Source organism: Alosa pseudoharengus, unplaced genomic scaffold, assembly GCF_046254945.1.
Source record: "Alosa pseudoharengus isolate Yale_2024_CS ecotype anadromous, Long Island Sound unplaced genomic scaffold, YU_APseudo_1.1 YU_APseudo_1.1_scf_1, whole genome shotgun sequence".
NCBI lineage: Eukaryota > Metazoa > Chordata > Actinopteri > Clupeiformes > Clupeidae > Alosa > Alosa pseudoharengus.
Genome location: NW_027468564.1, coordinates 48100463 through 48110800, shown reverse-complemented (window position 1 = coordinate 48110800; position 10338 = coordinate 48100463). Strand labels below are relative to the sequence as shown.

Here is a 10338-nt window from a genome sequence, read left to right as displayed (position 1 = left end):
GTTTTTCCGACTGTTTCCCGAAAATGCTCGTAGCGTGAACGCGCGTGCACTGCTCTTAAGATGCTCTTAAGGGGAGCTGTCCACGTTAATAGTTCTGAAATATCCTCTGATTTGACGGTGATGTCAGGTGACTGCACGTCACAGCTATAGGCCTACCATTTAAACTTCGGATCTACACATTAATTCACACCAATAGAAACACTTTGACATCTGCATGTAAGCATCCCAATTAGGTTGTGTACCACACAGAGACATAAATAATTGTAATTAATTTAAGATTAGATTGTTGCACCATGCAATAATTTTTCGCGGTATCACTTAAGAACACGTTTGAAGATAAGAAAGAAGTCGAGTAAGAAAGAGAGGAAATGTGTAGGCTTAGATTTTGATGCAGTAGGCTACAGACTAAACCACATGTTGCTTTCTCTGCTTTTTACCTCATAGGCCTAATAAAATATAGCCTTCACTTAGCAAAGATAATGTCAAACTATTCTGGCAACGTCTCGTTTCATAACTTGATTGCATTTTTGTCCACTTTTCATCACATTATTATGACCATTAAATGTAGGCTATTTTGCACGCTAAAATCTGATTCATCACAGGTAAACACAATAAAGAATGGGAACGTAAATTGGATTATGTATTCTAAGTTGTAATTCCTCTGTATGTCCTGTTGGTGACCTCAGTGAGAAGTACTGTTAAGACGCTCTTAGCCGGTAACGAGTACTCTGGAGCACTCGTAGATCTACGAGTGTTTTCACGACGCTCTTAAGCTACGATGGTTTCGGGAAAAAGTCGGCAAATCTTAAGACGTTCGTAAGAGGGACTTTACGACGCTCTTAGGCTTAAGATGCTTTCGGGGAAGTGGGCCCTAGACTATTATTGCATTTGTTTATGTTGTAAGACGTGAAGAAATGAAGGACATAGCCTAGGCTACGCACAAATTCATCATTCACTAAATGGACACAGAGAGACTCCAAGTTTTTCTTTCGCTATCGTTGCGAAAAAAATAGCCAGGCTACTATATAGAAATACTTTTGAAATTCCATTTGAGTCGGATCTGCTCCACCTTCTCCACAAGTTTTGTTCCCGTGTTTTTTTTGCGATATTGTTGACAGAAACTATTTGTGTGGTGCAACCTAAAATATTAGTAGTTCATAAACTCCAACGTAGTGCCAATTTAGGTTGAAACTAAACTAAGATGGAACTTACAACTTACGTTCAAATGTAATGAATTGTAATGTAGTCTAACTTGTGCAATGGGCTGAGGTGCAGTGGCTGCAGGACTAAAGCCAGCGAGAGATGCAAGAGTGGAGAACAGCTCATGCGCTTGCTAGAGATTATTTATTTTTTTAAAGGGCCAGTACAAATGACCTTGCGGGCCGGATCCGGCCCGCGGGCCGCCAATTGAAGGGCCCTGGTGTAGGCTATAGAGCAATGGTTCTTAACTGATCTGGCTTTGGGACCCACAATTTCCCATGTTCATGAAGTCACGACCCGCGGGCCGCCAATTGAAGAGCCCTGGTCTAAAACAGTGGTTCTTAAACTTTTTGTCTGGCGACCCCACAAAAAAGTATGGCGAGGTCTGGCGACCCCACTTTCCCCAAACCCATTCTAAGTCCTTACTCAAATACCCCCCTCAAACGTTAACAACTAAATCAAGCAAAAACTAGAAAGCAGTCATTTGTTTTATTTACTCCATGTGGACAAGAACCGAGAAAACCAAACAATCACGATTAAACAAGTGGAGGCTGCCGCCATATCAGATCAGAGCGCTATGTGCGTAGCGCGCGCACACACAAGCACGCACACACACATACACATGCAGCATTAGGCCTACAACGTTACATTAATTATATTTATGGCGATAACAATAACAATATATTTTTTATTTCCATTTTCTGGTTTACTATCTTTAACAATTTCAATGGAAAGGGTGGGCATGCTTCCGTGAACATAGCAAGTTAATTCTAGGAGGAATGCTGCATACGGCGACACGGAGATTTTCCTCCACGGTGCTGAGCCGACATCTGTATTTTGAGATGTTTCATTTTGACAGGTTTTAAGATCTCATTCGCCAGAACATCGACGCAAATCACACATTGTGGGTGGTTGAGGTTATCTTTAACTTGGCAAGTGAATGCATATTTCAGAAATTCTTTCTGATAAAGCCGACGCGCCGTTTGTACTTTTTTATTCTCACCGGCCGTTAGACTTGTCCCATCTGAGGATCACGGAGGAGTAGACGAGATGGCACTTCCGAGCTTTTGTTCAATTTTTTAAGCAGCCACCTGTCCATTTTGGCTAGTAGGCTACCTATGTCTTTTGTTTTGTTTTACTTAAAATAGCGGGAACAAGTTGAGTTTGCATAGTGGGAGCAGATAGTTACATTGTTTCTATCAGCGGACCAGTAGCCCATAGGCTGAACCAGATCTCGTTGAAAGACGAAAAAAAATCTCTCTCTTCTCTTAACTGCGTGTAAATAAGAAAAAGGCAGAAAAGGGCAATATTATTTTCCTTTGTTTCACCTAATAATAATTTCAGACTGAATACAGAAAATAATTGGCGACCCCACGGAAGTTTTTGGCGACCCCAAGTTTAAGAATCACTGGTCTAAAAGATAAGTGATTAATTCGATTTTGACCTGGCGGCGGCGGCCATATTGGATTTCTTCATTTTGAGGCATTATGGGAAATTTTTGAGCCTGGCATACAGAAGATTTGAATTCAGCACCCTTCAAAACCCCTAAAAATGTTGTATGCCAAAAATTAACATGATTTGCCTTCGGGACTTTAAATAAGCACATTTTCCAAAATCCTGCCTAGTCTAAATGGGACAGTGACAGAGGTCGGAGCGTCAGGAAGTGTTGTGAGTAGATGTATGCGTTAACCAGATTATGGGCACTATACAGACGATATAACATGGCAAATGGAAGACAAGCTAGTGGGTACCACACTATGTAATTGTTATTGACAAGAATGAAGTTGGTAATGACTTTGTAATGAGTGAATGAATGAATGAATGAGCGAAATCGCGGCAAACTAAACAATTGGTTTACAGCGTGAACGAACGCCAAACCGGCGGCAGGCAAACACCCGACACCAACAATAAAACCCCCCGTACATCATCTCTTGTATAACACAAAGCCCACCGAACATGCAACAACACTTAACATCACACACAAAAAAAATTACATTCAAAGAGGGACGCAGTGGGGAAGTGTGTGCGTGTGTGTGCGAACAAATGAGTCTCTTTCTCTCGTGTCTGCGCTTGCAGGGCAACGCGAATGAGGTAGTGAGAACGATAAAGTTCAGTTTCTCACACAGTTACAGAAAGGGCCTAATAGGCCTACTGAAGTCTTCATTTAAACCTTTAGGTACCATTGTATCCAGTGTGTAAATCCAGTACAGTTCACGTTTAAGAAGTAGAGTGTCAATATGCCCCCCCCCCTCCGGGGACTCTTAATAGATTCTATTCCGATGTATTTTAGAGAAGCCACCTTATGTCTAGCCTCTTTGAAGTGAACTGCCACTGAACTTTTCATATCCTGATTACGAATTGCGGATCTATGTTCCGTTATCCTGGTTTTGAGTGCTCTTGTGGTTTTACCCACATAGGTCAATCCACAGGGGCAAAACAGCATATATATTACATTTTTTGTTTGACACGAGATGATGCCCTTAATTTTGTACTTCTCTCCTGTGTGGGGGTGATTGAATGTGTGTGTTTTGTATGTGAAGTTGCATTGTTGACAATTTCCACATTTATAGTTTCCCGATTGGACATTGCTGAGAAAGTGTGTAGGGGGAGAAGGAGGTAAGTCCGCCCTAACAAGCATGTTGCGGAGATTGGGCTGTCTCTTATAGACAACACGTGGTGGTCCTACATTCAGTCAAGACACTGAGAGCATCTGAGCATAAAGGCTTTTTGTTTTGTTAAATTTTAATAGTAGTAAATAGTAATATGAAATTACAGAAATTTAAATTACTGAAAAAGTAAGCAGGTGTGCTTTACTTTTTCTGTAATATTCATATCAATGCGATGAGTGTTTTGGGGAACAGTTGGGTCATTCCCTGTCAAATCAACTGGTATCTTGCTATTTGATGTCAAAGTGACGCCAGAGACGGTTGATAAAGCGAGACGATTCACAGAAGGGTTCTTCCTGTTCCCCTATGACGTAGGGTTCACTAGCGCCACGCCTTTTTAGGAGACTAGCGAGAGATTCTTTACACTGTGGCCCTATGGAAGAAATCATTTTTTCTCGGATTATGCCCCAGCCCTTAATTATACAGCTCGAGATTGGGCATTTTAATGCATTTTCTGTAATTCACATGTGTTCCTTACATTCTGACATCGACATGGCGTTTTTCAGATGAACAGTTAATGAGAAAAACGACTTTGTTTGCCACTTGTCTGTTTCTGTAACCCACTGGCACGCGATCTACTAAGTAGCCGAAGGTTCTCTGGAATAAGTTACCGTTGCTTACCACTTCGATGTTGATCACTCAATCGCGAAAATTGATTTCGTTCAAATAGGCTGTATAGCAGACGGCCATACACATAAACTAGGGCAGTGGTTTCTCAACCTTTTTTCAGTGATGTACCTCCCTGTGAAATATTTTTTCAGCCAAGTAGCCTTCCCCCTAACCAGCGCAAAGCATTTTTGGTTGAGAAAAAAAAGATTTAAAACAGAGCACTGTGCCATCAGTGTCTAATTTATTAAACTTTGGAACTAATAAACACATACAAAATTCAAACATTTGGATAGTAATCCATGACTACATTTATTGCAAATTATTTGTATATTTTAAAATCTCACGTACCCCCATTTGAGAACCACTGTACTATAGTATTGCATATTATTGTTTAACAAGTAGGTCATATCACATAATAATCTGGACAGCCAGGGGTGCGTTTCCCAAAACCATAGTTTGCATTGTAACCAACAAAGTAGCTAACTTAGTTAGCAACTATGGTTATGGGAAACGTGCCCCTGGTTAACAAGTTGCTAACTAGCACACCTAACCAGACGTCTGCTTTCTCAATTAGCCTTACCTCTGATGTTTGATAAAGTAGCGCCGCCACACGGCCATATCTTTAGGCCTACTACCCACGCAAATTACAACGGAAATACACCACTTATTTTTTCATTGACATAAGGCTAAAAATATGATGAACACTGGCATTTCTCTTTCAGATACCATATTATTGAACTAGTAGAAGAAAGAGGTAGCTTGTTAATATAAGGAGTGCCGACTTGTCCATCCGATCCAAACAAGTAAACCTGAGGAAAGGAGGGTATAAAGTGTGTGAGGCTAACTTTGAATGGTATGGTTTTATTTGAAATTCACATTTTCAACAAATCCCACAATTTAACACCTGCATACATAGCCACATTCTGCAGTCTACCCACAAGGAAAAGAATAGCACAACTGCCCTAAACCCCCTCCATCAACTGCCAGTAGATGTGTCCTGCATTGAGTGGTAGTTAAGCATTTACAAAACTAAATACTGTTATTGTCTTTGAATTAACTAACATCCTGAATGGAGTGTAGGAAAGCAGGATCTCTTCGTTTGGTTGGATGAAGGTTGAAGTCATATGGCCAGCATTTACAGCACCTAAAACAGAGACAACACCACGCAAAGTAAAAAAAACAAAAAAACATAATGAATTACAATTATGTTCTTATGTTCTTGAAATTAAGTTACTACACCTGCACATTGCTTTGCTTAATATGATCCTTCATACTATAAATGCTGTGATAACACAATAGGACTGAAGACTATGATACAGCTGGAGAGGCTGCCAAGTTAGGCAAATACTACGACTGACTTCTTTGAGGCCATGAACAGGCTTTTTGATGACTTAAATTCACGGTATAAATGTCCATTCAAATCCCCTACTCAAGTTTTAGCATCAGTCAAATTGTGATTACAGCACTTGATTACAAACACAAACACTTACTTCTCAGGCGCATCTCTGACCCCAATCCATGGCGTCGTCCTATAGGACCACAAAGCAGACATCAGATCCACCATCTTACAGAGAGCCTTCAGTGGATTGAGTCTTGGACCTTCAGGTTGCTAGAGAACAATACATATAGTGCAGCAATCATTCTCAGTGTGTTAACTAATGTTGAATAATAGATCTTTTTTTCCATACAGAGGGGAGTTTAAATCTAGTTACAGAGTTTCATAGTGACAGGCTGTTGGTCGAAACATGTTGGCCAATGCAGCCAAAAAGGCTTTTCCTTTGGAGTGCCTTTTGTAGAATTAGTTTCAACTTTATTTTGGTAGTGTTTCATGAAGTCTTCAGGTCTGATTGTTAGTAGCCTATATGAAATTATATTTGATATGTTTAACTTTGAAAGTCTGTAACTTGTATAGGGCAATTCCACGCAAAACTGTCACATCCATAATGGCAACTAAATACCATGGCATTGTGTTGGTGTTATGGATGTTACAGTTTTGCGTGGAATTGCCCTATACATTTGAATGGCCACAAGAGCGGACAGTTACAGAACACAGTACATAGCATTGACTTATCCTCTGAATAACACAGGTTCAAGTTCATTCCTCCCTGTCATCACGGGTTCATCCTCACCATCCATAGCGTCCTTCTGCTCGTCCAACAACTGGGGAGAGAATTAGCAAACATGACGTTCATTTTAGTGCTGCTTGATAAGGGTCTGTGCAAGACCATCCGAGAAAAACTACTCACAACTGATGTAACGTTATTCAACACAATCGTTGAGCGCCACCCTGACTACACATTTGCCATCAGAGACAAACTTAATACAAAAATATGTAATGTGCAGGATCGGGGCAGAGATCAGTAGAGAAAATCGTCGCGTCATCAAGGACAGACAGAGAATATGGCGTAAAACTAAATGTTTCACTAGCTGCTACGCTAGGCTGATAATAAAATTCAGTGCACCAACAACTGTGTACATACGGTAGCTACTCATTTTTTAATAGCAACTAAACACATTTCAAAACTGCTAAATCAATGTCGCTTGCAGTAGATCTGATCCACAAGCTATAGTGATGCCGATTTAGGTAGAGCAAATATCAGGTTCGTAAATTATCTTTGTAGCCTAACTACCAAATTAATCTGGTAGCTAGTGCCTCAGCTAGCTCTGCTATCGGTATCAGATGGTTAGCTAGCTAACGTCAACTAACGTTACTCCTCAATGAGCTAACATTCATGACGGCGACACGAGATAATAATAATGTTATTACCTAAACTCCGCAGACATTTTACTACATAGATAACTCGTTACACTGACACAGACTAATCACAAATACCTTGCCACATTTCAAACTGCCACTTACCTGGAAATCAGACCACATCTTGCCACGACGATGTACCAAATTCAGTCACCCAGGCCAGCTCCAGTTGGTCACAGCAAGAGAGAGGCGCGAAAATGAAAAATATTTGACGTTTTCATCAACGAGGTAGCGTCAGCGCATTCTGACCACGCCTTTTTAGGAGGCAGGAACCATAGATATATATAGAACACTAGATGTCTTACGGCGGCGTCCAGAACGTCCGCAGAGGTCGGCCATCTTACTACAGTCAAGCTTTCTGTCAGAATCTGTGGAACCTGAGGCAAACTGAGGTAAGGTCCATGATCTGCACAAACATAAATACTCTTATCTCGCTGACATTTTGATGGATTTACAAACAGTTTGGTTTCTTAAAAACGTTATTAGCGTGGTTATAATCCTGGATGCTTGAACATGTTAAAATCGCAGCTTTTCTCTTCTAAAAACGACTTAATCGTGCAGCTTAGTTGTGTATCGTGGCTAGGCTACTAGCTAGCACACAATCATTTTACATTGATGGGAGAGGCAGAATTGGTCTTTATTTTCAATATAACTGAAGCTGCTCATGGTTTTTATTTTCGGGTTGGTTTGTTAAAAACATCTTACATCATGATTTCTACAGGAAATTGCTGACATAAGACGCCAGACTTTTGTGCAGCCTATGGATGCGCTAATCGACGTTGTCTGGAAGTGAGAACCCGTGGGATTACCTTTCACTGGTAAGATATTAGCACATTATTATGATTTATTTTTAGGATAATCGTTAGTTACTTAGTGGAAGTATGTTCTATACAGGTTATGTTACACAGGAACAGCGGGGCTATGACAATAGTATTAATATATTGTTGTTTTACTTCACACAAAAAGATGACCCAAATGAGCTCGACTGAGGAGATATTGGAAGTTGGGCGGATTTAGCTAACGTATCTAGCAGCTCGCCCACTGTTTAATTACTGTCTGAATTTTTCCTGCATGCGAGCGATGGAGAATATGATCGCTATATTATTACGGACAGTAGAATAAAGGCTATAAGACTAGTGTCACTGACATCGGAGTCGGAAAACTGGGTTGCGATTCAGTGTAAAGCCCGTCTCCTCCAAACTAAACATTAAGTGGCGTCTCTTCGGAGACGTCATTTTCTTGATCTGGCTGCCTGCCTGAGGTAATCGAATGATAGAGGAAGAGGCTGAAAGTTGCAACAAAGTACTGCGGCGGGAAACATTGGAAGTATGTAACTACTGTAATGAAAGCCTAGAACAACCATATACATAATATACGCCGCATTGGCTGCTGGAAACAAGAAATTTTATCTTATGTGTTATTAATCTATCAGTCACTATTATTTTTAACCAGCATTTGGCTGGTGGCTAGTGCTAATTTCAATCCCTCCCTGATCTGGGTACATTTCTCACTTTTTTAAGGTTTCCCACAAACGGAGAAAGGAAAAGGAAGTGGGAAGTTGCCCTACGGAGGGATGGTTTTGTCGCTACTGACAGAACACTGCTCTGCAGTGACCACTTTCGGACTGACGACTTCGACAGGACGGGGCAGACTGTCTGACTTAAAAATGGTGTTGTGCCAACTATTTTTAACTTCCCTGCTCATCTTCAAAGGGTATGTGTATATTTGACCAACAATAATTTAAGTGGTGAGCGAGCTTCTCAACTAAACAGGTCCTGTCTTGTGTTTGTGTAGTGTACTTATTAATACTAACCATCATGACTTATAGTAATACTAATCCACTCTATTTCTCTTTCTTCCCCTCTTACCTCACTTGTGAGGTCAACCTTTACCAGTCCTCAGCCATCCTTGTATTTGATGTCCCACTGACTCTCATCGCACCTGAAATCCCATCCCTACAACTACCCTACCATCTCTTGTTGCTGTCCCCTTGCCCGGACTTCCTGGCCCGCACAGCCTAGCGACCCACAACCTGGCTCTACTTGACAATTCCTAATCCTATGGACAATTTATCTCCTACACTGGACTCAGACCTGAGAATCTCGCCATGGCAAAAATATTTTTTTTCTTCATGTGTGGCCCTAATACTCCGTTGTACATGTGTAATGTTTTGGCGCCCTCTGAGTAAAATTTTACATTTACCTTCGAGACAGTTTTTAAAATTGAAATCTATGTTTGTGAATTGATGTGTATGGTTGAGAGTTTTTGTTGAAAATTAGCTTGTCATTTGAAGGGTGTGCTTCTGTGTGCGCCTATGTCTCTATCTGTGTCTAACACTCTCGCAAACATACACTCACTCTGGCATAAAAAGAAGAATTGTTTAATTTCCACTGAGCTTGTGGAGATGATGCGTCACCTGAACTCCGATGGCTGCTGAGGCTGAAGTGGCTGTGGGCCCAGCTGGATGAGGACCATATTTTTTAAAGGATCATCATGCTTCTGTAACACCTTTGTTCAAACATTCTGATTTTAGGAAATCTTCAAAAATATTTGAAAAGTACCTTTATAATATCTAATGAAGTAAATATTTGTAAACAATGTGTTTCAGACTGGTTTACTACCATTTCATGTAAATAGGGGTCTAGTGGTAAAATAAGAGGTGGGTAAACTATTAATTCTGTGATCGCAGTAGGTTGACTGTGTAATGCGCTTGTTTAAAAAAGACATTCAGAACAGAGTTGATGATGCTGAAGGTTACTGTTTAATGTTTACACCAATACTAGTGGTACTTCATACAGTGCATTTTGTGATTATGCTATATTACGAGGTGCATTAGATTTATTGAGAGGTGGGTAAACTATTTCTGAAATTTCAGAGGTGGGTAAAACTTCACTTATGTTTAGCCTCCACTAAAAATATATTCATTCAAAATTGGAAATATGGACATGTATGGTTATTTGTCTCAAGGCCTCAATTATTCATAAGTATGCAGTGTTATAAATGCATGGTGTACAGGGTGGGGATTTCAACATGCAGCCTTATTTTGTGAATATTGTAATCTACATATTTTAGAACATTATTCTATTTTTTTTAGGACATAACATGATT

The 10338-nt window shown here is 40.3% G+C and overlaps 2 long non-coding RNA genes across 2 annotated transcripts; one reads left to right on the top strand and one right to left on the bottom strand.

The window, feature by feature from the left end:
* Window positions 1-5316: 5316 nt before the first annotated feature.
* Window positions 5317-7345, bottom strand: LOC143131212 (uncharacterized). Its single transcript, XR_012988065.1, has 3 exons — window positions 6605-7345; window positions 5966-6084; window positions 5317-5619 (listed from the first exon to the last, which is right to left on the bottom strand). It is a non-coding gene; the product is annotated as an uncharacterized LOC143131212 (long non-coding RNA).
* Window positions 7346-7534: 189 nt separating this feature from the next.
* Window positions 7535-9828, top strand: LOC143131207 (uncharacterized). Its single transcript, XR_012988064.1, has 3 exons — window positions 7535-7622; window positions 7952-8048; window positions 8751-9828. It is a non-coding gene; the product is annotated as an uncharacterized LOC143131207 (long non-coding RNA).
* The last annotated feature ends 510 nt before the right edge of the window (window positions 9829-10338 follow it).